This window comes from Pseudorca crassidens, chromosome X, assembly GCF_039906515.1.
Source record: "Pseudorca crassidens isolate mPseCra1 chromosome X, mPseCra1.hap1, whole genome shotgun sequence".
NCBI classification, from domain to species: domain Eukaryota; kingdom Metazoa; phylum Chordata; class Mammalia; order Artiodactyla; family Delphinidae; genus Pseudorca; species Pseudorca crassidens.
In genome coordinates this window covers 73,786,454-73,813,590 of record NC_090317.1, presented here as the reverse complement: position 1 = coordinate 73,813,590, position 27,137 = coordinate 73,786,454, and positions in this window count along the sequence as shown.

The following is a 27,137-nucleotide window of genomic DNA, read 5'->3' as shown; positions in this document are numbered from 1 at the left end:
TCATGAAGGATAACTAGGAATTCACCAGAAAGACAGGGGAGGAAAATTTCATTTCAAGAAGAGTAAAGAGCATGTTGAAAATTTCAAAAACAGAAAAAGTCATGGCCTTTGCACATGGAATCCTCCATATTCCACTTAGGTCTTTTTCCCTTATGATCCAGCTGTGCGTCCTTAATAAATCTTAATATCCTTAATAAATTCCTGTAATAAATCTTAGCCATGAGTATGAAAAAGCAAAAGTGATGATATGCTCAGGGAAGATTTTCTGATTTACTATATAAGTGTCTTACTTTCCTTTTAGATCTGTATTCATGGCTCACTTCATAACCGAGGGAGCCTAGATTCAGGTGCTAAATACATTTCATGCTGCACTCCCACTGAATGGTAGGGACTACTTAGAGTGATGTGTTAAGAAGGAGTCAGGGTGCAAATGGACTCAGTGGTGGAATGCTATGATTGATTATCAATGTCTGCCATGGATGACGGCAAGAGGAGTTATAGTACATGTGCCTTATGTCTATCATGCTGACCTAGGCTTTTCCTCCCTTCTTTCACTTCTCCCTCACCGTCTGAACCCTTGGGGGGTGAGGATAGGATCTCATGAATCATGAATTGGCAACTAATTGTGAATTGGCAACTCTCCACTCCTAAAGGACATGGTCTTCATGAGAGAATGAATATTTGCTGAGAACTTATTCACTGATCAGTCACTGACTGAGTATGTACTGTATGCCAGGAACTAAAACTAGCCCCTAGGAATTCCACATAGACTACATGATTGTTCACTCAGCCACAGACTTCACTGTGTTGAACCAATGGAGTAAATCCCAAATTCGGGGCTCCATGCTGAAAGAAAGCATGGCTCTTTCATTCTCAGAGCACAGGCAATGTCCAGATTTAACTCTAAGGCACTAGCATGCAGCAAGGGTCTGTTTATTGGGATCTGGTTCTATTTTTTTTACCTTCGCTTATGCTGTGTTTACTGGCCCACTGAACACAGAATAAAGAGCTGCTTGCCCTTACAAAAACTTGAAAATCATACAAGCATATTCAGCACAATCTAGCATACTCTTTCTCACACAGCAACTGCTCAAAGCTTGTTTTGTATCTGCCTCTTACTTACACTGCACCCCTCCTCTTTCTATTCTCACACACACAAAAAAACCCCCACAAACCTCTGTATTGGTTCTAATGCTCACTGCAGGACTGTTCTGGGTATTGTGTGGTGGAGGGGAATGAGTGATAAAGAGAGCTCACCTGAACCCTTAGAGAAGGCTCTAGGGCCAGTTCTGGAGACTCAAGGATGCAATCATTCCTCTCCAGCTAACTGGCTAAGAAACAGGTAATCGCTGCAGGCCAAACACCAGAATTGAAAGTGTGAACCCTTTCAAGGCCTGGGAAATTTGAAGCAGCAGAGTGAGGTTTTTAGCAGCTGATAGTTGGAAATGGGGAGGCAGAGGTGAGAGAGTTTGGGGGCTGAGATATCTAGAGGGCCTCATGACTAAGCAACAGGCAGGGTGCGAGGTCGGGGGAAAGGAAAACCAGGTGAAGCTGCTGGCCCAGTCACATCAGCTCATCAGCGCATCTCAGTTCCCTGGATGTAAAGAGTCATTATTGATCGGAGTGTGTTGTACATGAGAAAGGTGTGAGGGCAGGGGAAAAGTTATTAGAACTACTGGCCTAAACAGTAAATCTATCTAAAGAGAGAGCATTTGGGGTCTCTGTAAAAAATTTTTTCATTTTTTTTAATTGAAGTATAGTTGATTTGCAATGTGTTAGTTTCAGGTGTACAGCAAAGTGATTCATATATATATGTATATATATATATTCTTTTTCAGGTTCCTTTCCATTATACTTTATTACAAGATATTCAATATAGTTCTCTGTGCTATACAGTATGTCCTTATTGTTTATCTATTTTATATATAGTAGTGTGTATCTGTTAATCCCAAGCTCCTAATTTATCCCTCCCATTTCCTCTTTCATAAACATAAGTTTGTTTTCAAAGTCTGTGAGTCCGTCTCTGTTTTGTAAAGAACTTCATTTGTATCATTTTTTTTTAGATTCCACATATAAGTGATATCACATGATATTTGTCTTTCTCTGTCTGACTTACTTCACTTAGTATGATAATTTCCAGATCCATCCATGTTGCTGCAAATGGCATAATTTCATTTCTGTAAAGAAAACGTTTCACTGCTTTTACTGGGATTGTGAAATTCAAAACCTGTGGTGTAGAAACCTGACTCTGCTGTTACTATAATTATTTTCTGTTTTCTCTTAGGATTTAGTAAAATCCCTTTAGAGAATGGAAGCTACACTAAGAAAAACTAGAAAATGGGACTTTTTTCCATTGTGGGCCTGATTTTTAAAGGCAGAGTGGAAACCCCCCAGAGGGTTGGGCACCATGCATTCATTTATTCATTCATTCATCAAATAGTTAAGTACTTGCATGTGCTAGACACTGTGCTAGGTGTGAGGACTCAAAGAGGACTAAGACACATCAAGGAACTTAGATTCTAGTAGATGAGACATTCCTATAGACAAGTAAGTGCATTGCATTATTTTAAATGGTTCAGAGATATAAATATGATCAGGGTAGAGAATGGTGTAATAGTTACAGGAAGTAAGGCTAGTTGCTGTAACATATGAACTCCCAAATATAAGGGACTTAACACACAAAAATGTATTTCTTGCTCATGTTCAAGTTTACTGTGGTTCAGCTTGTGAAGGGAGGCTCTACTCCACAAAGTCATTTAGAGATCCAGGTCTGTTCAATCCTCCACTAAAGACCACTAAGCACCACCTAGCTGGCATATAGGGAGAGAGAGGCAGAGTGGAGAAAATAACCTTCTCATAACCATTTTGTGGCAGAAGTGACACAGCATGTGGTCATGTGGCCCCATCTAGATGCAGGAGGGCTGAGAGATTAGTCCAGTGTTATGCTGAGGAGGAGATTTGAAAACAGGGTCTGGTGAACATGTAGCTGGACAGCCCCAGACGGAATGGTCAAATCAATCTGAAAGGGGATGGAGAGCCCTCATAGAGGACATGACCCCTGCGTGGAATATCTAAAGAGAAGTAGGTGTTGAGAGTATTAAAGTGAAATAATGCCATGGGAAAAACGAAACCCCAGAGGAGGAAGTTGGGGTTGCTGTTACAACCATATCTTCCCATCATTTAACTTTCTCCCACTCCCTACCCACCTTCTTCTTTCCTACTCATCCTTGAAGTCTCAGTTTAAATATTACTTCCTCCGGGAAAGTCTTACCTGATCAATAGACTGGGAGAAGTTCTCCTGCGATGTGGTCCCAAAGTATCCACTGTTTTTGTTGTAAGTATTCGAATGTCTATTTTTTTCTTATACTGTAAGCACCATAAGGGCAGGGACCATATCTGGTTTTACTCATCATTGTATCTCTAGTGATCAGCACTGTGCCTGTCAACATAGCAGGCCTTTGATAAGTATTTGTTGAATGAATGAATCTACCTCCCCAAAGCATCCTCTTACAGCACTTTTGTCAGTCATTCATGCAGTTGATCAGTCAACTGATATTTCATCCTCATTAAGTGCTAGAGGTTCCTTTGTACACTGGAGTTAGTGATGAATAAAACACTGTCCTTTTGGTTTGATCATAGTTACCTGTATTCCCATTCCACTGAGAGAAGCGTAGGGTGGCCAACTCATCCTGGTTTGCCCAGGGCTTTCCTGGTTTTAGCACTGAGAATATCATATCCTGGGAGCCCCCCACCAAGGGCTGTGCAATCTGGGACTGTTGGTCACTCTAGAGTAGAGTCTGTTTCTTACCTCTATCCCAGATATCTGGCATTATACCGAGCACATGATAATTTCTCAATGAACATTTGGTGGGTGGGTTGGTGGATGGATGTGACTGTGGCCTTGGATGAGTGAGTGGATGGCTGGGTGGGTGAATGGATATGTTTGCCTTGGGAACTTTTCAGAATTTGGAGGAAAAGAAAAGTGACACCTGGAGATCTCAAAACACTCAGGAAAGTTCTACTGCAGAGGGCTGGGAAGCAGGGGAACGTCTTCCGGGAGTTGAAGGTAGTAACACTTTCCTTTGGTCACTTCTCTGAATGAGACATATCTTCAGTTTTCTATAGACCCAGAGGTAAGGAGTGATTGGCCACTGAAAGAAAGTCCCAGCTAGGATGACAGGTGTCAGGGTGACCTGACACAAAAAACTCCTCATTCTTCTTGTCCAGTCTCTGGGATTAATATCCCCTGGCTACATTCTCAGGGGAGATCAAGGTATAAATTAATATTTCAAGACCTTAGTTTGAGAAAAAAATGCAACAAGGCTATTGCATGGAGGAGAGATGTGGAGGGGTGAGAAGATAGCCAGAACCTTATAATAATTGCAGCTAATTATATTTTTAATGACAATGGATATAATATAGCTAATAAAACTACATTTACTTTTTTCCAGCTCAGATTCCTGGTGGAGAGGGGTCAAATTTTTCAAATAATTATTTTAAGGACATTATAGTAGCTGTGTATTCTTAGGAATACATTCTCTACTGTCTTCTAGAACATTCCTCAGCCCCAGCTCCACCCTTATTCCTCAAAAATGAGACACTTTGGGGAAGTCTTTTTGGATTCCTCCAAGCACTTGGAGTATTTTGTTCATACCCTTTATGGCAGGTCTCCTTGAACAGAACTGTGAGTTATAAATGCCTGTTCTTCCCATTAGGTAGCCACTGCCCTGAGTACAGCTACAGATTCAAGTATCTACCCCGCTACTTATTAGCTGTGTGACTCCAGCCAGTGACTTTTTTTTATTTAAATGACAGAAATTTCTTTTCTCACAGTTCTGGAGGCTATTAGTCCAAAATCAAGGTGTCCACAAGCTTAGTTTCTTCTGGGGCCTCTCTCCTTGGCTTCTAGATGACCTATGTCACACTGTGTCCTTCCTCTGTGCACAAGTGCCCCCTTTTGTGAGTTTAGATTTCTCCTTGTGTGTCTAAATTTCCTCTTCCTATAAGGACAAGTGAGATTAGATTAGGGCCCACCCTACTGGCCTTATCTTAATTTCATCATCCTTCTGCAAGCCCTATCTCCAAGTACGGTCACATTCTGAGGTACTGCGGGATAGGGCTTCAACAGATGACCATGTCAGCCCATAATACTTGACAAAGTAAATACAATTAGAAGCCAATCTCATTTATAAACATAGATGCAAATATTGGCAAACTCAATCCAACAATCAATAAAATTATAAAACCTTAAGACTAAGTTTGGTTTTTCCCCAGAATATATGGCACTTTTAATATTAAAAAAGTCATTCAATTCAATTTGCCAGATTAACAGTTGAAAGGAGAAAATGCAATCATCTCACTAGATACAGAAAATATTTTGTCACCCTCCATTCAAGAAATGTCCAGCTCTAGTTACTTAACTTCTCTGAGCTTTAGTGTTTCCTTTTATAAAAGGATAACTTTATTTATCTCATAGGGTTGTCGCGAGGATTAAATGAGATAACATAAAAAATCTAGCACACTGCCTGGCACAAGTGGGCATTTGACAAATGTTAGTTGTCTCCCTTTTCCCCTTCTTTGAGGAAGGAACTGTGTATTATTTATGTGTTTTTGGATCTCTGGCACAGAGCTTGGCACACAGAGGGCCTCAAATGTTTGCCAAGCTGAACTATCAAAGAAACATGGTCATGTTGGAGGATGACATTAGGCGAAGTCTCAGTGACTTGGTATAAAATGTTGGAAACAGGAAGAGGAGGCTGGCACAGAACCATTTGCAGAATTAAACACAAGCCATGTCTAATTCATCTATTTCTCTCTTTACTGATTCAGTATTAATCACATTTTCTTTCAACTTGCTATCCTGCCTATTTTTTAAATTTATTTTATTGAAATATATTTGATTAACAATGTGTTAATTTCTGCTGTACAGCAAAGTGATTTAGTTATACATATATATACACACTCTTTTTCATATTCTTTTCCATTATAGTTTATCACAGGCTATTGAATATAGTTCCCTGTATTATACAATAGGACCTTGTTGTTTATCCATCCTATATACAATAATTTGCATCTGCTAATCCCAAACTCTCAATCTATCCCTCCCTAACTACATTTTTTTATTTAATTGTTTGTTCCCATTGTACCACTGGCATACTTGTACCTTAAAATTATCAAGTTATAATAACACCATACACAAAAATAAACTCAAAACGGATTAAAGACCTAAATGTAAGGCCAGACACTATAAAACTCTTAGAGGAAAACATAGGCAGGACACTCTATGACATAAATCACAGCAAGATCCTTTTTGACCCACCTCCTAGAGAAGTGGAAATAAAAACAAAAATAAACAAATGGGACCTAATGAAACTTCAAAGCTTTTGCACAGCAAAGGAAACCATAAACAAGATGAAAAGACAACCCTCCGAATGGGAGAAAATATTTGCAAATGAAGCAACTGCCAAAGGATCAATCTCCAAAATTTACAAGCAGCTCATGCAGCTCAATATCAAAATAACAAACAACCCAATCCAAAAATGGGCAGAAGACCTAAATAGACATTTCTCCAGAGAAGATATACAGACTGCCAACAAACACATGAAAGGATGCTCAACATCACTAATCACTAGAGAAATGCAAATCAAAACTACAATGAGATATCACCTCACACCAGTCAGAATGGCCACCATCAAAAAATCTACAAACAATAAATGCTGGAGAGGATGTGGAGTAAAGGGAACCCTCTTGCACTGTTGGTGGGAATGTAAATTAATACAGCCACTATGGAGAACAGTATGGAGGTTCCTTAACAAACTACAAATAGAACTACCATACGACCCAGCAATCCCACTACTGGGCATATACCCTGAGAAAACCATAATTCAAAAAGAGTCATGTGCCACAATGTTCATTGCAGCTCTATTTACAGTAGCCAGGACATGGAAGCAACCTAAGTGTCCACTGACAGATGAATGGATAAAGAAGATGTGGCACATATATACAATGGAATATTACTCAGCCATAAAAGGAAACAAAATTGAGTTATTTGTAGTGAGGTGGATGGGCCTAGAGTCAGTCATACAGAGTGAAGTAAGTCAGAAAGAGAAAAACAAATACCGTATGCTAACACACATATATGGAATCTAAAAAAAAAAAAATGGTTCTGAAGAACCTAGTGGCAGGACAGGAAAAAAGACGCAGACGTAGAGAATGGACTTGAGAACACGGGGAGGGGGAAGGGTAAGCTGGGACGAAGTGAGAAAGTGGCATGGACTTATATATACTACCAAATGTAAAATCGATAGCTAGTGGGAAGCAGCAGCATAGCACAGGGAGATCAGGTCGGTGCTTTGTGACCACCTAGAGGGGTGGGAGGGAGAGAGACGCAAGAGGGAGGAGATATGGGGATATATGTATATGTATAGCTGATTCACTTTGTTATAAAGCAGAAACTAACACACCATTGTTAAGCAATTATACTCCAATAAACATGTTTAAAAAATAAATTAAAAAATAAAATCATGTATTTATACTTTGTCTCCCCAGCTGAATTTTAATTTACTTGAGTACAGAGAAAGTACTTTATTCATCTTTGTATCACCTATATGTAGAATAATTCTTGCCATATAAATACCCATTTGACATTTGTTTGGTTTTTTTTAAACTGTGGAGCTGTTTTCACTTATTTTGACTTATCTATGTTTGGTGAGAAACTTCTCCCTAATATGAATCTTGTCTCTTCAACTGAATTGAAATTTCTTTCAAGGGAGGAAGCCATATTTCTCCTCTGGGCCCTAACATAGAATTGGAACCATAGTGGGTGCTAATTGCATATTTAATTGACCAATACATATTCTCCTACAATAGAGAAATGTCATTCCACATCATAAAAAACATTTCTGATGAAGTAAAAATATACAAGTTTCTGGTATGGTCCATTCATGTCATACCATGTCAGATAAAATTTGAATCTAGTACAACCAAAGAACAAATACAGTTTACTTTCTTCTGAAAAAAGAATGATGTTACTGTTTTTATACAAATAAAAAAGCAGATCACCCCAAATTCCACCATCCAAAAATAATCAGTGTTAATATTTAGTGAACATCATTTCAGACATCTATGCACATACGCAGAAAAGAGATGGATGGATGGTTAGATAAAAAAGATTTTATGAAAATAGGATCATAGTGTGCAGGGCAGTTTTATTAAAAAGTATTCAATCTAATTTTACTTGAATTTAACAGAAGACTAAAATGAAACCAAAGGAATTGCTAACCTTTGGATAAATATTTTTTCACGTCAAGAGATATTGACTCCACACTATGGAAGATAAGATTATCACCGTTATACTTTCTCTCATCTCCTCTCCCCCAACCTCCAGATTTTTATTAGTTATAACATTACTCTGTCAGTGTTGTTAACAGCTATATGCTGCTTTGCCACCAGCATCGCCCCAGTTATTTAGGGAATATATATGTAGTATAAATATATATTTTTTGGCTGTGCCCAGTTATTTAGGGAATGTATATAATTTTTTTTTTGGCCACGCCACACGGCTTGTAGGATCTTAGTTCCCCACCAGCGATTTAACCTGGGCCCATGGCAGTGAAAGTGCAGTCCTAACCACTGGACTGCCAGGGAATTCCCCTACCTGTACTCTTTTACCATGGCTTATCTATTCCCAGATTTTTTAATTTGATTTTTCTCTTGGTTGGCTGGCTTTCATAGAGGGTTCTATGAATGCTGTACTCACTGAGTTCTGCCTATTACCTTTTTATTTGAAAAAGTAGTTGGCTGGGTATGATGTCTTTGAGTCTCACTTAAACTTTGTCACAACACTTTATAGACCTGCTTCATTCATTGTCTTTTGGTATTGAATATTGTTGTGAAGTCTGAGCCAGGCTGATTTTTCCTTCATATAAATATGCTACTTTTTTCTGTCTATACACCTGAAGAATAGGGTTTTTTTTTTTATCCTTGATGTTCAAAAGCTTACTTACGATAAGTCTCGATATCACTCACACTTATAAATTTTTTCTGGAGCACAGTATGTCCTTTCTGTCTACAGATTTGGTTCTTCTTTCATTTCAGGGAAAGTTTTCTCTATTATATTCCTAAGTAGCTTTTCTGCACAATTTGTTGAATTCTCCATAGACTTTAGGAACCCTAACTAACCTAGTTAGATTGTCATCATTTTCCATGACTATTATCCTGTCTATGATTGAATTAATACCTTTATCCTTTAGCTTTGATTCACTATGATTATCACAATACTTCCTTCCAAGTCAGTGATTCTATTTTCAGTCATGGCTATTTTGAGACACACTGTTTCCAATTAATTTATTAGTTCTGAAATAGTTATTATTCTGGTTCTTACTATGTTTCTTTAATTCTGCCATATCCTCTTTTTATTGTTTATTATCTTGTCTTTTAGTTCTTATTTATTTATTTATTTATGAGGTACGCGGGCCTCTCACTGCTGTGGCCTCTCCCGTTGCGGAGCACAGGCTCCAGATGTGCAGGCTCAGCAGCCATGACTCACAGACCCAGCCGCTCCGCGGCATGTGGGATCTTCCAGGACCGGGGCACGAACCCGTGTCCCCTGCATTGGCAGGCGGACTCTCTACCACTGTGCCACCAGGGAAGCCCTGAGTTCTTATTTATTGAATTCATGTTTTGGGGGGTTCTAACATGTGAACTACTCAGAATTTTCTTGTTTTCCTTGGGTTGTGTTTTCTTTCATATATTTTTATTTTAATTAAACTTTTTATTAAGATCATTGTAGCTTCACATGCAATTGTAAGAAATAACACAGGAAGAGGGGAGGAGCTTCAATACGGCGGAAGAGTAAGACGTGGAGATCACCTTCCTCCCCACAAATACATCTACATGTGGAACAACTCCTACAGAACACCTACTGAACACTGGCAGAAGACCTCAGACCTCCCAAAAGGCAAGAAACTCCCCACGTACCTGGGTAGGGCAACAGAAAAAAGAAAAAGCAGAGAAAAAAGAATAGGGACGGGACCTGCACCAGTGGGAGGGAGCTGTGAAAGCATAAAGGTTTCCACACAGTACAAGTCTCTTCGCGGGCGGAGACTGCGGGTGGCAGGGGGGGAAGCTTCAGAGCCATGGAGGAGAGTGCAGCAACAGGGGTGCGGAGGGCAAAGCAGAGGGATTCCCGCACAGGGGATCGGTGCCGACCAGCACTCACCAGCCCGAGAGGCTTGTCTGCTCACCCGCTGGGGCGGGCGGGGGCTGGGAGCTGAGGCTCCGGCTTCGGAGGTCGGATCCCAGGGAGAGGACTGGGGTTGGTGGCGTGAACACAGCCTGAAGGGGTTAGTGCACCACGGCTAGCTGGGAGGGAGTCCGGGGAAAAGTCTGGACCTTCCGAAGAGGCAAGAGACTTTTTCTTCCCTCTTTGTTTCGTGGTGCGCGAGGAGAGGAGATTAAGAGCGCTGCTTAAAGGAGCTCCAGAGACGGGCGCGAGCCGCGGCTAACAGCGCAGACCCCAGAGACAGGCATGAGACGCTAAGGACTGCTGCTGCCGCCACCAAGGAGCCTGTATGCAAGCACAGGTCACTATCCACACCTCCCCTCCCAGGAGGCTGTGCAGCCCGCCACTGCCAGGGTCCCGGGATCCAGGGACAACTTCCCCAGGAGAACGCACGGCGCACCTCAGGCTGGTGCAACGTCATGTCGGCCTCTGCCGCCGAAGGCCCGCCCCACACTCCGTGCCCCTCCCTCCCCCTGGCCTGAGTGAGCCAGAGCCCCCGAATCAGCGGCTCCTTTAACCCCGTCCTGTCTGAGTGAAGAACAGACGCCCTCCGGTGACCTACACGCAGAGGCGGGGCCAAATCCAAAGCTGAACCCCGGGAGCTGTGCGAACAAAGAAGAGAAAGGGAAATCTCTCCCAGCAGCCTCAGGAGCAGCGGATTAAAGCTCCACAATCAACTTGATGTACCCTGCATCTGTGGAATACCTGAATAGACAACGAATCCTCCCAAATTGAGGAGGTGGACTTTGAGAGCAAGATTTATTATTTTTTCCCCTTTTCCTCTTTTTGTGAGTGTGTATGTGTATGCTTCTGTGTGAGATTTTGTCTGTATAGCTTTGCTTCCACCATTTGTCCTAGGGTTCTTTCTGTCTGTTTGTTTTTGTTTTTGTAGTATAGTTTTTAGCTCTTGTTATCATTGGTGGATTTGTTTTTTGGCTTTCTTGCTCTCTTCTTTCTTTCTTTTATTTTAATTACTTTAAAAAATTTTTAATAATTATTTATTTTAATAACTTTATTTTATTTATTTATTTCTTCCTTCCTTCCTTTCTTTCTTTCTTTCTTTCTTTTTCTCCCTTGTATTCTGTGTCATGGAGATGACAGGCTCTTGGTGCTCCAGCCAGGCGTCAGGGCTGTGCCTCTGAGGTGGGAGAGCCAACTTCAGGACACTGGTCCACAACAGACCTCGCAGCTCCACATAATATCAAACAGCGAAAATCTCCCAGAGATCTCCATCTCAACACCAAGACCCAGCTCCACTCAACGACCAGCAAGCTACAGTGCCAGACACCCTATGCCAAACAACTAGCAAGACAGGAACACAACCCCACACATTAGCAGAGAGGCTCCCTAAATCATAATAAGGCCACAGACACCCCAAAACACACCGCCAGATGTGGACCTGCCCACCAGAAAGACAAGATCCAGCCTCATCCACCAGAACACAGGCACTAGTCCCCTCCACCAGGAAGCCTACACAACCCACTGAACCAATGTTAGCCACTGGGGACAGACACCAAAAACAACGAGAACTACAAACCTGCAGCCTATAAAAAGGAGACCCCAAACACAGTAAGTTAAGCAAAATGAGAAGACAGAGAAACACACAGCAGATGAAGGAGCAAGGTAAAAACCCACCAGACCTAACAAATGAAGAGGAAATAGGCAGTCTACCTGAAAAAGAATTCAGAATAGTGATAGTAAAGTTGATCCAAAATCTTGGAAATAGAATGGAGAAAATACAGGAAACGTTTAACAAGGACCTAGAAGAACTAAAGAGCAAGCAAAAAGTGATGAACAACACAATAAATGAAATTTAAAATTCTCTAGGGCTTCCTTAGTGGCGCAGTGGTTGAGAATCCGCCTGCCGATGCAGGGGACAAGGGTTCGTGCCCCAGTCTGGGAGGATCTCACATGCCACGGAGTGGCTGGGCCCGTGAGCCATGGCTGCTGAGCCTGCGCGTCTGGAGCCTGTGCTCTGCAATGGGAGAGACCACAATGGTGAGAGGCCCGTGTACCGCAAAAAAAAAAAAATCTCTAGAAGGGATCAAAGCAGAATAACTGAGGCAGAAGAACGGATAAGTGACCTGGAAGATTCAATAGTGGAAATAACTACTGCAGAACAGAATAAGGAAAAAAAAATGTAAAGAATTGAGGACAGTCTCAGAGACCTCTGGGACAACATTAAACACACCAACATTCTAATTATAGGGGTCCCAGAAGAAGAAGAGAAAAAGAAAGGGCCTGAGAAAATATTCGAAGAGATTATAGTTGAAAACTTCCCTAACATGGGAAAGGAAATAGTTAATGAAGTCCAGGAAGCACAGGGAGTCCCATACAGGATAAATCCAAGGAGAAACACACCAAGACACATATTAGTTAAACTATCAAAAATTAAATACAAATAAAAAATATTAAAAGCAGCAATGGAAAAACAGCAAATAACACACAAGGGAATCTGCATAAGGTTAACAGCTGATCTTTCAGCAGAAACTCTGCAAGCCAGAAGGGAGTGGCAGGACATATTTAAAGTGATGAAGGGGAAAAACCTACACATGTATACGATGGAATATTACTCAGCCATAAAAAGAAACGAAACTGAGTTATTTATAGTGAGGTGGATGGACCTAGAGTCTGTCATACAGAGTGAAGTAAGTCAGAAAGAGAAAAACAAATAGCGTATGCTAACACATATATATGGAATCTAAAAAACAAACCAAAAAATGGTCATGAAGAACCTAGGGGCAAGACGGGAATAAAGACGCAGACCTACTAGAGAATGGACTTGAGGATACGGAGAGGGGGAAGGGTAAGCTGGGACAAAGTGAGAGTGGCATGGACATATATACACTACCAAACGTAAAATAGATAGATAGTGGGAAGCAGCCGCATAGCACAGGGAGATCAGCTCGGTGCTTTGTGACCACCTAGAGGGGTGGGATAGGGAGGGTGGGAGGGAGGGAGATGCAAAAGGGAAGAGATATGAGGATATGTGTATATGTATAACTGATTCACTTTGTTATAAAGCAGAAACTAACACACCATTGTAAAGCAATTATACTCCAATAGAGATGCTAAAAAATATAGAAATAAATAAGTTAATTTTTTAAAAAAAGAAATAATACAGGGAGACACTGTGTACTCTTCATCTAGTTTCTCCCAAAGGCAACATCTTGCAAATGATAGTACAAATCACAACCAGGATACTGACATTGACACAGTTCATCTATTTGATTCAGATTTCTCCAGTTTTACTTCTGCTCATTTGTGTGTGTGTGTGTATTTACCTCTATGCAATTTATCATGTGTAGGTTTGTGTATCCATCATGGTAGTCAGGATAGAAAATAGTTCCAACACCACAAGGATCCCTTGTGTTGCCTTTTTAACCACACCTTCTCACCTCACTAAGGAAGGGGATTGGCTTTTTTCACTCAGCATAGTTTCCCGAATATCTATCCAAGTTATTGTATCAACAGTCTGTTCCTTTTATTGCTAAGTAGTATTCCATGGTATGGATGTACCACAGTTTGTTTAAGCATTCGCCTGTTGAAGTATATCTGGGTTTTTTCTAGTTTGGGGCTATTATGAGGAAAGCTGCTAGGGTACATTTGTGCACAGGTTTTTGTGTGAATATAAGTTTTCATTTCTCTGGGATAAATGCCCAAGACTGCAATTGCTGCTCCATATGGATTTAATCTCTTGTTTGCATACTATATTTCTTCTCTTTTCTCCTCTGGTTGTGGTGGTATGTTGGCATGGTAGCCATGCCATTTCTTTTCCCCTTGCTAATGCTTAACATGGCCAGGTCTGGCCAGAGCTTCTATTTGTTTTGATATAATTTGGTTGAATTCTCCACGACACCCTTCCCAGCATATCTATGATCTTTTCATATTCCTTTCCAAGGCCTTGTTTGAAAGCAGAATGTTCTGTTCAATCCATTATTCTGTAACTAAAGCTCTGCCTCTCTTGCTGAGGGACCTGACTCTGATCTCTGTCTTGTGATGCCTTATTAAATATCCATACATGGCCCATTTCTACCTGCCAGGGGTATATTCCACACCCAAAGCTTTGGTTCAATACTCCTAAGAAATAGGGAAGTAAGGAACCTCCATAAAATGACAAGCTCTGACAGCACCCCCTGCCTTGGCTAAGATCCTGCAATAATATGTTGGGACTCTCCTCCTGGAGGTATTCTCTGGACTCTTCCCCAAATGCTCTGTTCTTCAACCCCTCCCCCATCACCTGCCCATTCCAAACCCCTGTTGACTAGTCTCCAAATTGGTGGGGTTTAGTGATATCTTACAGGACTTTGTTGACTTACCTTTTTCCCTAAGTGCTGCTTCTAGGGGTGGGAACAGAGTTAGGAACCTTGTAACACTGTCCCAAGGTCTTCAATTTCCATCCTTGGCTGTCACTTTTGGCAATTTATAGTTTGAAGTTTTACTCTTTGTTTGCTGTTATTCAAATTGTTAGTATTTTTTTATTATGATTTAGTTTTGTTCACTTTGTTAGGTATTTGGCAGCAGTAGTAGTGGATTAAGAGTCTGTAGGTCAGCTTTATTCTATCAGCTTTCCCAGGAAATCTCAGATGGTATTTTTTTTAAAATCTTGTTTGTGCTGAAGGGCCTGAGGCTGGACTTTTAGGAAAGCAAGAAAATATAACAGAGTTGGGAAGTCACTGCATCTAGAACCAGGAAGGGAGGACATAAGTTGGCAGGGCATACCCAAACATGGAGCTGACCTGGGACCCCTAACTGAGTGTGAACCTTCCTTTGCTTCATCGCCCTTACCCAACTCTTCCTAGTTCTGTCAATTTGCCTCCAAATTCTTTCTCACGTGTGTCCCTTCTTCTCTATCTTATTGTCACTGGCTTTAGTCAAGCCCTCCTCTTTCTCCTGGATTTCTGCAATATTCTCCTAACACAATTTCATGCCTCTAGTTTCTTTCCCATGGAGGCCATCCTCCCCACACTGTCACTGAGTCAATTTCTCTAAAGCACCAATTTGTGTATACCCTCTCCATTCAAAGGCCATCAGAGAACTCCCAATTGAAAAAAGAAAAAAAAAAGAAAAGAAAAGAAAATTAAGTTCAAACTTATTAACATGGTCTACAATAATAAGAGGAGCTAACATTTATATGGTACTTCCTAATGCTGAGAGCATTCTAATTGATTTTTACATATTGAATGATTTCATCTTCAAATCTTTGAGGTAGTTGTTGTAATTATGCTCATTTTGCATATGAGGAAACTGAGGCAAGGAGGTCCCATAACTTCCCTAAGGCCATACAGTTAGTAAATGGGAGAAATGGGATTCAACTGCTGGTAATGTGGCTCCAGAGTCCATGCTCTTAAACTACCTCATGACATTGCATCCCTACAATGCCCTTCATCATCTGCCTTTGTAGCCTTATGACTGTCTCATTACCCTCCATACACCAACATCCTGAGCAAGCGACTTGCTGTTCCCCAAGCACACCATATACTTTCACACCTCTGTCCCTTTTCACATGCTGTTCTCTCCATGGACCACTCTCACTACCTTCTGCCAAACCTACTTGGTAAACCCCCTTCATCATTTTTTCTCCTGCTGTTTTTTACTAAAGTGCAAATCTAATTTTACAGTTGCTGCTTTGCCCTTCAGCGAGGCCCCATTGCCACTAGGATACACCCAGCTTTCTCAGCACAGAAGATAAGGCCCTGCCCAGTCTAGCCCTTACCTACCCTGTAAGTATCATCTTTTCATTTTTCCCTTCACACCTCACATTCCACCCATACCAAACTACTTGAAGTTTCCTGAACACACCATTCTCTTCCGTGCCTCTATGTTTTTGTGCCCCGTTCTTCCTTCTGATTGGAATCCCTGTCCACCTGAAAGACTCCTACATATACTTCAAGATTCAGTGCAATCATCTTCCGTGTGGTGAAGCTTTCCCTGCCCTTCCCTTCCCTACCATGCCTTGCCCTGCCCTCTCCTCCTTTATTCTCTTCCAGTAGAATTGGCTATTCTCTTCTCAGTGTCACCCATGCACTTTGTACATTACTTCAATTGTAGTGTTTATCACACCATTGCACAATTTTTTTTTTACACAGCTGTCAGCTATCTCCTTTATAAACCTTCTTGAGGGGAATGGCAGGTCGCTTTATTTCTTTAAAGTTTACTCTAACTTGTACTTAGCACACAACAGACACTTCCAAAATATGTGTCAAATGAGTGAACTTTAATAGCACCAGCATCTAGCACAGTGCTAGGACACAGTAGGTGCTCAATAAATATTTGTTTAGTTAACAAATAAATGCCTAAGCCCTTTTCTCGCTGTTATGTGCTTTCCTTCTAAGTACTTTCCTACTTCTTCAAACAGATCCTTTAGTAGGAGCACCCAGTGCCTCTGAGCCAGCTTGTGGGTCTATTTTCCAGAGCAAAAGGTTACTTTGAAGGAAATAGCATGACCTGTGGAAGCATGGCTAGAAGAGAGAGACTGTGTCAAGCTGGCAGGAGCAAACAGGGGTAGAATATTTGCCAGAACCTAACAGGCTTGGTACAAAGGTAGCCCTGAAGATAATGGCTTAATCTTTCTAGGGCAATGATTCCCAAACTTCAGTGGACATCAAAATTATTGGAAAATAATTCTCCATAGGTGTCTGCATGTGTTGTGAGTAGAGGCACTGACTTTTAAAGGGTGATTGCACAGTGAAAATTCTTGGAAGATAGAGATAGTATATCCCTCCAGAACAAAGGACAAGTTTATTTCTCCCCTGTATAATAAAGATAATCTCTCCTCCTAAAGCTCAGGCATGCTTATTGCCCATTATATAAGATTCAGCTTCCCTAAGCTTGGTGTTCTTCTGTAACACAACCCACTGCATGTGTTTGCATCACTTAGCCCTCTTCATGTCATCTGCGAGAATTAGGGCATGGGAAACTGACATGGATGCTAACACTCTGGCAAGTGGTACTGCTGAGTAGTAATGATAAGAACCATATAATCTAATAATAATAATAATAACAACAACAATAACAACTCTTGACTCTGACCCAGGAATTTCTGTCTTCTGCCAGAATCCGTGAAACCATGACAGGCAAGCTTGTTAACATGCAAGTAGAGTAAAATCTCATACCCTTCACAGTTCTTGACAAGAATCATGTGAATAGCTTGCTTAAAATGTAGGTTCCTGGTTCTCCCCCAGACCATGATTTGATGATTCTAGAATGAGGCCCAGTAATACGCATTTTTGAAAAGTAATTCTGATGTCAGAGATCTTTAGAACTCCCTTGAGAAATACTGTTTTTAGGATTATGCTAGCCTAGATTTGACGATAGACAAGAGACATCACTTTCTTCTTGCACAGCTAGAGGTAATCATAGGTTAGCACTGGCAGATTTTCAGGTTCAAAAGAAACTGTTAAAATAGAAAATATCTACTCACTATAAGAAATATATAAGAGAAAGTTAGGTACTGGCTAGAGTACAATTGAAAGAAATGGAAACACAAGAATAAACTCATACGTGTGTCATTAAGCTCAATTATATAATCACTGTGTAAATTAAGCTTGAGCTTTTCTTTGTCCTCTGAGAAAAAGTGGGAAGTGGTTCTTACATTCACTCTTAATTCTTTATTGGATTTGTTCCTCCAGCCTGAGTTTCAACAAATATTTATTGAATACCTGTTGTGTGTCCAGCACTGTTCTAGGTGTCAGAAATACAGAGATGAATAAGACAAAGTCCCAACTTTTGTGGCATTTATATTCTAGTGGAGGGACACAGACACTGAACCCATAGACAAGCACCTCACATTTTTTCAGATGGCAAAGAAACTAAAACAGAGTAAAGGGATAAAGACTTGGTGAGTGTTGAGGGACATTTTAGCTATTGTGTCAGAGAAGGCCTGCCTGAGGAGGTAGCATCTGAGCTTTGTTTTTTTTTTTAATAAATTTATTTATTTTATTTATTTATTATTTTTGGTTGCGTTGGGTCTTTGTTGCTGCGCACGGGCTTTCTCTAGCCGCAGCAAGCAGAGGCTACTCTTCATTGCGGTACACGGGCTTCTCATTGCAGTGGCTTCTCTTGTTGCGGAGCACGGGCTCTAGGCGCGCGGGCTTCAGTAATTGTGGCTCGTGGGCTTCAGTAGTTGTGGTTTGTGGGCTCTGGAGTGCAGGCTCAGTAGTTGTGGCACACGGGCTTAGTTGCTCCACAGCATGTGGGATCTTCCTGGACCAGAGCTTGAACCTATGTCCCCTGCATCGGCAGGCAGATTCTTAACCACTGCACCACCAGGGAAACCCTGAGATATGTTTAAAGGAGACTTTGTAGCTCTAGCTGTCAGTTTCTGCCTGCTAGAGACTTGCCCATTTGTAGGAACTGAAACCCTTTAGCCTTCATGGTAAGCCTCACCTAGCTCCTGCCAAGCTTGAAAACATATCAGGGGCGTCTTCTCACTTGTGGCTGAAGTTCAGAATTAGCCTGCTGCCTGGGCTAATTCATTTTGCACATATTTATGGAATAGATACCTTGTCAAGACTTATTCTAGGCACTGGGGATAGAGCAGTAAATAAGAGAGACCCTATATTTCCTGGAACTTCTAGTGGCTTCTATGGCAGTTGCTAGCTTGAACTACCCCCTACATACACACATCAGACTAGACCTTGCCTAGTTAAAAGGGGAACTGGATCATGTCGTGATTCTCCAGCTGTGGACTTGAATCCTCTTCAAACCAGATCAATCCCTGGAATCCAGACATTTCCACACAAATTTCTGTGATTATCACCACTATGCAAATACTACTGTTCCTGGTCATGAGACTCCAAATTCGCTCTCAAAACCAGTGCAAATAAGACCTGAATTAACCCCATCCTCTTTGATAGGGATAGAGTAGGATAATTAAATAGTTAGTTTAGAAATCCCACTCGGAGATTAAAGATAGAAAGGGAATTTTAAGAGAGTTTGGGAGACTGTTGTAAGCTAATGACCACTCAAGAAAAGAATCCAGTAACCAAGCAACAATCTACCTATTTACAAGTTAAAGTATAAGACAGTAGATATGGGGTCTGAATCTTGTTGCATGAAGTCAGGGGGTTAATGGTCCTTGAAGAGTAGCATTTTTGCATGTAGCTAATACAGGAATATAGGCAAAAGCCAAAAGAAACTAGGTGAAAAGGGACATTATACCAAAATCTGAGATGAATTACCACCCTTCTGCTAATATATATATGATTTAAATAGAGCCATGACAGTCCCGGTTAGACCATATATAGTCAAAGGAAGAACTAATGATGTAAGCCTTGGCATCTACACAAGAATGAAGAAGAAAGTGGTCTTCTTCCCTCCCCTCTTTTTCTTTGATTATAAAAATATAGCCCCCTTTGTTTCCAGGACTCCCTTCTGTGCTCCCTTTCCTGCCCCTTTGTATGTCTCACAAGTGTCCTGTGCTAATAAGCGCACACTATGCCTCTTGCTGAATTCTTTCTGCACTGAGACAAAAGAACCTGAGCTTCACTAAGTCCTGAGACCTAGTGTGTGGTTTCAATCAAAAGACGGTAAGTTTGAGTCCCCTCCTAAGTCAGGGATTGTGGGTTCAAGTCCCAACTGAAGTGCTGTTGGGTTCGAGTCCCATTGGAGGAGTGCGGTTTCACCTTGGACCCTGCAACTTGGACTTTTGGTCAACTCCCTTCTTCAGGTTGTGCCCTGTACCCTAGAGGTTCCCTTCTCCCCATCGCTGCCTGCCACTTTACTCTTTCCTCTCTCCCTGTCAAGGTCCCAACAAGCCTGTTGCTTTGGTTATGACACTGACTCCTAGAAATGCTTCTAGTTGGCTTGCTCATTGCCTGATGATTGAAGCTAAATGAAAACAAAGATAATGGAGGCAGCAGTGCTTGCCTCATCAGCTCTTCTCAAGTGAAGGGTTCCTTCCAACCAGGAAGAGCTTGCTCTGGTAACCACTTACTCTAATCCCTCTCTTATTAATTTCTGTTACAATGGAATGAGTTTTCTTTCCTGAGACAAGTTTCTCAACCATATTTACAACCTGCTTTGTGGCACCAATTTGTCTTTTCTTAAGGAGAACAAGTCCGTTCTCTTTCTGAATGCTTCCCAACAATTATCTCAGTGCTTATTATATGGAAGGCAGCGTGCTGGACCTTGGTGGTAGATACAAAGATGTAAATATATTTATGATGTACGAGAAAGAGCACTGGATTTTGGAGTCAGAATACCTGGTATTGTTAAATAACTTCTTAAATTTATAGAAGTCATACAAACACATGACCAACAACTAGAACAACACAGAGAAGCATAAAGTGAAAAATAAAAGTATTCACCTCTCATTCCCATTTCTCACATATAAGTAATATTTTTTTCTTGTGTTATAGTAATTTTCTGGACATATATATGCATATACGCTTTTATTGTTTTCCCTCACAAATGGGATCGATGTTGTACATATGATCCTGCTATTTGACTTTTTGCTTCCTATTTATTGAGCATTTTCTCTATCATCAAGAATCTATCACATTCTTTTTAATGGTTATATAGTATTCCATTGTATGGATGTACAGTCCCCTATTGATGATCATTTATTTGTTTGAATTGTTTTTATTATAATTAATTTACAATAAACATCTTACTGCACATATTCTGGTAGAAGACATAGTATTTGTGTTGGGTAAATTCCTAGATGTGAAACTGCTGGGTCATAGGTGTGCACATTTTAAAATGTATTGCCAAATTGTTCTCCAAAACAATTGTACCAATTTAGTCTCTTGACAACAATAAATGAGAGTGACTATTTCCCAAGAAAATCTGGTTTTGAATTCTTTCTGGTAGCAATGACTTTGAACAAATTACTTAAACTGGTTAAATTTCCATGCCTCCTCTGTATAACAGAGATGATAATGCCATCCTTACAGAATTTTGAGAATTAAACTTAAATAAGATAGTCTCAAAAGGTTAGCACAGAGTTACCAAGTGACCCAATAATTCCATTTCTAGGTATATACCCAAGAGAAATGAAAGCACATGACCACACAAAAATTTGCAAATGAATACTCATGGCGGCATTATTCATAATAGCCCAAAAGTAAAAACAACCCAACTGTTCATCAGTTGATGAATTAATAAATAATAGGTATATCCATGCAATGGAAAGTTATTTGGCAATAAAAAATAATGAAGTACGGATACATGCTACAACACAGATGAATCTTGAAAATATTATACCATGTAAAGAACTAGTCACAAAAGACCACTTATTGTATATGATCAATTATATGAAATGGCCAGAATAAGCACATTTATAGAGACAGAAAGTAGATTAATGGTTGTCTAGGGCTGGGGAGGGAGTGGGGGGAAATGCAGAGTGATTGCTAATGGGTAGGATATTTCTTTTTGGCATGGTGAAAATGTTCTAAAATTGATAAAGGTAATGGTTGCACAGCTCTGTGATATACTAAAAACCATTGATTTGTACACTTTAAATAGATAAGTTGTATGGTAAGTGAATTATATCTCAATAGAGCTCTTGTATAAAAAATATTAAATAACATAATACTTCTGCTTCCAGCCAAGATGGAGTAAGAGGTAACGAATTTACCCTTCCACTTGAAACATCACTGCCCTTAAAAAATCCAGACAAAATATACAAAACTAGGGTTTTCAAGACACTAGCTATCAAACAATGAACAATAGTGATCCCTGAGAAATGGAAAAAACAATAAATGAGCCCTAAGGTTGCCAGCTTACTGCTAGAAGAGAATTTTCAGGTCATGACACAATGAGGGGAAGTCCAGGTGGATCCCAGCACACTTCAAGTTGAGGAGATGGAGCTGACAGTCCAGGGAGACTAAAGTGGCTAGGGTTCATAGGTCAGAGTACTGAAAAGAACAGAGTTGCACAAAAAGAGACCCTGGAAGATCTTGAAGAGGTTCTCCCTTGAGTATTCAGCAGAGTACTGATCAGTGCATGCATGTGAGGAAACTACCCAAAGCCAGGGAAAAACCTATAAAAAAGGATTAAAGGGAGTGTAACATTCATATGGGGCCAAGAATAGTGCCTGTTCCCACCAGCCAGAATGGAATAACTCATAATTCACAAGGCATTCAATAGAGTACTCAGGAAGGTCTTATCTCAGTAATGGGAAATAATTAGCCTTAGACTGAGTACTATTCCAGACTCACATAGCAAATCATAAAAGCAAGACCTTTAAGGGTCTAAGTTTTTCCAAGTAACATAACTGTATCCCAGAGTAAACTTCAAGATTTATAAGAATACAAAAATATCTAGCACACAAGAAGGTGAAATTAACAATACCTGGCATCCAATCAAAGCTTATTGGGCATGCAAACAAGCAGGAAAACACAAACCATAATGAGGATAAATGATCAGTCAACTGAAACTGACCCTGAACTGGCACAGATGTTACAATTAGCAAAGAAGTGCATATGAAAACGTTTATTATAACTGTATTAAATATGTTTAAAGAATTAATTACTGATATAGAAAATGTAAAATAAACCCTAATTGAACTTTAAGAGTTGAAAACTACAATCTGTGAGATGAAAAATACACTGAATGGGGGTAACAACAAATTGGACTTGGCACAAAAAAAGATCAGCGAAACTGAAAGGATAGCAATAGAAAATATCCAAAATTAAACATAGAGAAGAGGATTTTAAAGAGTCAAAAGAGCATCAGTGAACTGTGGGACAACTTTAAGCAATTTAAAACACGTGTAATTGGAGTCCCTGAAATCATAAGGGGGGAGGGGTACAGAAAGATATTTGAAAAAATGATAGCCAAAATTTTCGAAATTTGATGAAAAATATAAACCGACAGAATAAGAAGCTCAAAGAACTTCAAGAAATATGAAGAAAACTAAGCCAAGACACATCATAATTAACTCACTTAAAAACAACCAGAGGGGGGAAATAAACAAATTAAGTGCTGAGGAAAATGTTAACAGCACCCAGAGGGAAAAAGACACATTATATTCAAAAGAACAGAGAATGAGAACCGACTTGTTATCATAAAAATGCAAACAAGTAGATAGTGGAGCAACATCTTTAAAAGACTAAAAGAAAAAAAACACCTCTCAATCTAGAAATCTTTGCCCAATGGAAATATCTTTCAAAAATGAAGATGAAATAGAGAATTCTCAGACATACAAGAGCCAAACTAATTCAGCACCAGCAGAACTGGACTATAAGAAATGTTTTTTTTAAACTTAATTTTAGTTTATTATACAGCAGGTTCTTATTAGTTATCCATTTTATACACATTAGTGTATACATGTCAATCCCAATCTCCCAATTCATCACACCACCACCACTCCCCCGCCACTTTCCCCCCTTGGCATCCGTACATGTGTTCTCTACATCTGTCTCTCTATTTCTGCCCTGCAAATTGGTTCACCTATACCACTTTTCTAGGTTCCACATATATGCGTTAATATACGATATTTCTTTTTCTCTTTCTGACCTACTTCACTCTGTATGACAGTCTCTAGATCCATCCTCGTCTCTACAAACGACCAATTTCATTCCTTTTTATGGGTGAGTAATCTTCCATTGTATATATGTACCACACCTTCTTTATCCATTCGTCTGTCAGTGGGGATTTAGGTTGCTTCCATCACCTGGCTATCGTAATACTGCTGCAATGAACATTGGGGTGCATGTGTCTTTTTGAATTATGGTTTTCTCTGGGTATATGCCCAGTAGTGGGATTGCTGGATCATATGGTAATTCTATTTTTAGTTTTATAAGGAATCTTCATACTGTTCTCCATAGTGGCTGTATCAATTTACATTTCCGCCAACAGTGCAGGAGGGCTCCCTTTTTTCCACACCCTCTCCAGCATTTGTTGTTTGTAGATTTTCTGATGATGCCTATTCTAACTGGTGTGAGGTGATACCTCATTGTAGTTTTGATTTGCATTTCTCTAATAATTAGTGATGTTGAGCAGCTTTTCACGTGCTTCTTGGCCATCTGTATGTCTTCTTTGGAGAAATGTCTATTTAGGGCTTCTGCTCATTTTTGGATTGGGTTGTTTGTTTTTTTAATATCGAGCTACATGAGCTGTTTATATATTTTGGAGATTAATCCTTTGTCCATTGATTCGTTTGCAAATATTTTCTCCCATTCTGAGGGTTGTCTTTTCATCTTATGTTTTCCTTTGCTGTGCAAAAGCTTGTAAGTTTCATTAGGTCCCATTTGTTTACTTTTGTTTTTATTTCCATTTCTCTAGGAGGTGGGTCAAAAAACATCTTGCTGTGATTTATGTCAAAGAGTGTTCTTCCTATGTTTTCCTCTAAGAGTTTTATAGTGTCTGGTCTTACATTTAGGTGTCGAATCCATTTTGAGTTTATTTTTGTGTATGGTGTTAGGGAGTGTTCTAATTTCATTCTTTTACATGTAGCTGTCCAGTTTTCCCAGCACCACTTACTGAAGAGAGTGTCTGTTCTCCATTGTACATCCTTGCCTCCTTTGTCATAGATTAGTTGACCATAGGTGCATGGGTTGATCTCTGGGTTTTCTAGCCTGTTCCACTGATGTATATTTCTGTTTTTGTGCCAGTACCATACTGTCTTTTTTTTTTTTACATCTTTATTGGAGTATAATTGCTTTACAATGGGGTGTTAGTTTCTGCTTTATAACAAAGTAAATCAGTTATACATATACATATATTCCTATATCTCTTCCCTCTTGCGTCTCCCTCCCTCCCACCCTCCCTATCCCACCCCTCCAGGTGCTCACAAAACACCGAGCTGATCTCCCTGTGCTATGCAGCTGCTTCCCATGAGCTATCTATTTTACATTTGATCGTGTGTATATGTCCATGCGTCTCTCTTGCTTTGTCACAACTCACTCTTCCCCCTCCCCATATCCTCAAGTCCATTCTCTAGTAGGTCTGTGTCTTTATTCCTGTCTTACCCCTAGGTTCTTCATGACATTTTTTTTCTTAAATTCCATATATATGTGTTAGCATATGGTATTTTTCTTTCTCTTTCTGACTTACTTCACTCTGTATGACAGACTCTAGGTCCTTCCACCTCACTACAAATACCTCAATTTCGTTTCTTTTTATGGCTGAGTAATATTCCATTGTACATATGTGCCACATCTTCTTTATACCTTCATCCGATGATGGACACTTAGGTTGTTTCCATCTCCAAGCTATTGTAAATAGAGCTGCAATGAACATATTGGTACATGACTCTTTTTGAATTATGGTTTTCTCAGGGTATATGCCCAGTAGTGGGATTGCTGGGTCATATGGTAATTCTATTTGTAGTTTTTTAAGGAACCTCCATACTGTTCTCCACAGTGGCTGTATCAATTTACATTCCCAACAACAGTGCAAGAGGGTTACCTTTTCTCCACACCCTCTCCAGCATTTATTGTTTCTAGATATTTTGATGATGGCCATTCTGACTGGCGTGAGATGATATCTCACTGTAGTTTTGATTTGCATTTCTCTAATGATTAATGATGTTGAGCATTCTTTCATGTGTTTGTCGGCAGTCTGTATATCTTCTTTGGAGAAATGTTTATTTAGGTCTTCTGCCCATTTTTGGGTTGGGTTGTTTGTTTTTTTGTTATTGAGCTGCATGAGCTGCTTATAAATTTTGGAGATTAATCCTTTGTCAATTGCTTCATTTGCAAATATTTTCCCCCATTCTGAGGGTTGTCTTTTGGTCTGGTTTAAGTTTTCCTTTGCTGTGCAAAAGCTTTGAAGTTTCATTAGGTCCCATTTGTTTATTTTTGTTTTTATTTCCATTTCTCTAGGAGGTGGGTCAAAAAGGATCTTGCTGTGATTTATGTCATAGAGTGTTCTGCCTATGTTTTCCTCTAAGAGTTTTATAGTGTCTGGCCTTGCATTTAGATCTTTAATCCATTTTGAGCTTATTTTTGTGTATGGTGTTAGGGAGTTATCTAATCTCATACTTTTACATGTACTTGTCCAGTTTTCCCAGCACCACTTATTGAAGAGGCTGTACTTTCTCCACTGTACATTCCTGCCTCCTTTATCAAAGATAAGGTGACCATATGCGTGTGGGTTTATCTCTGGGCTTTCTATCCTGTTCCATTGGTCTATCTTTCTGTTTTTGTGCCAGTACCATACTGTCTTGATTACTGTAGCTTTGTAGTATAGTCTGAAGCCAGGGAGCCTGATTCTTCCAGCTCTGTTTTTCTTTCTCAAGATTCCTTTGGCTATTCGGGGTCTTTTGTGTTTCCATACAGATTGTAAAATTTTTTATTCTAGTTTTGTGAAGAACGCCATTGCTAATTTGATAGGGATTCCACTGACTGTAGATTGCTTTGGATAATATAGTCATTTCACAATGTTGATTTTTCCAATCGAAAAACATGGTGTATCTCTCCATCTGTTTGTATCATCTTTAATTTCTTTCATGAGTGTCTTAAAGTTTTCTGCATACAGGTCTTTTGTCTCCTTAGGTAGGTTTATTCCTAGGTATTTTATTCTTTTCGTTGCAATTGTAAATGGGAATGTTTCCTTAATTTCTCTTTCATATTTTTCATCCTTAGTGTATAGGAATGCAAGAGATTTCAGTGCATTAATTTTGTATCCTCAACTTTACCAAATTCATTGATTAGCACTAATAGTTTTCTGGTGGCATCTTTAGGATTTTCTATGTGGAGTATCATGTCATCTGCAAACAGTTACAGTTTTTTTTTTTTTTTTTTTTTTTGCGGTACACGGGCCTCTCACTGTTGTGGCCTCTCCTGCTGCAGAGCACAGGCTCCGGATGCACAGGCTCAGTGGCCACAGCTCACGGGCCCAGCCGCTCCACGGCATGTGGGATCTTCCCAGACCGGGGCACGAACCCGTGTCCCCTGCATCGGCA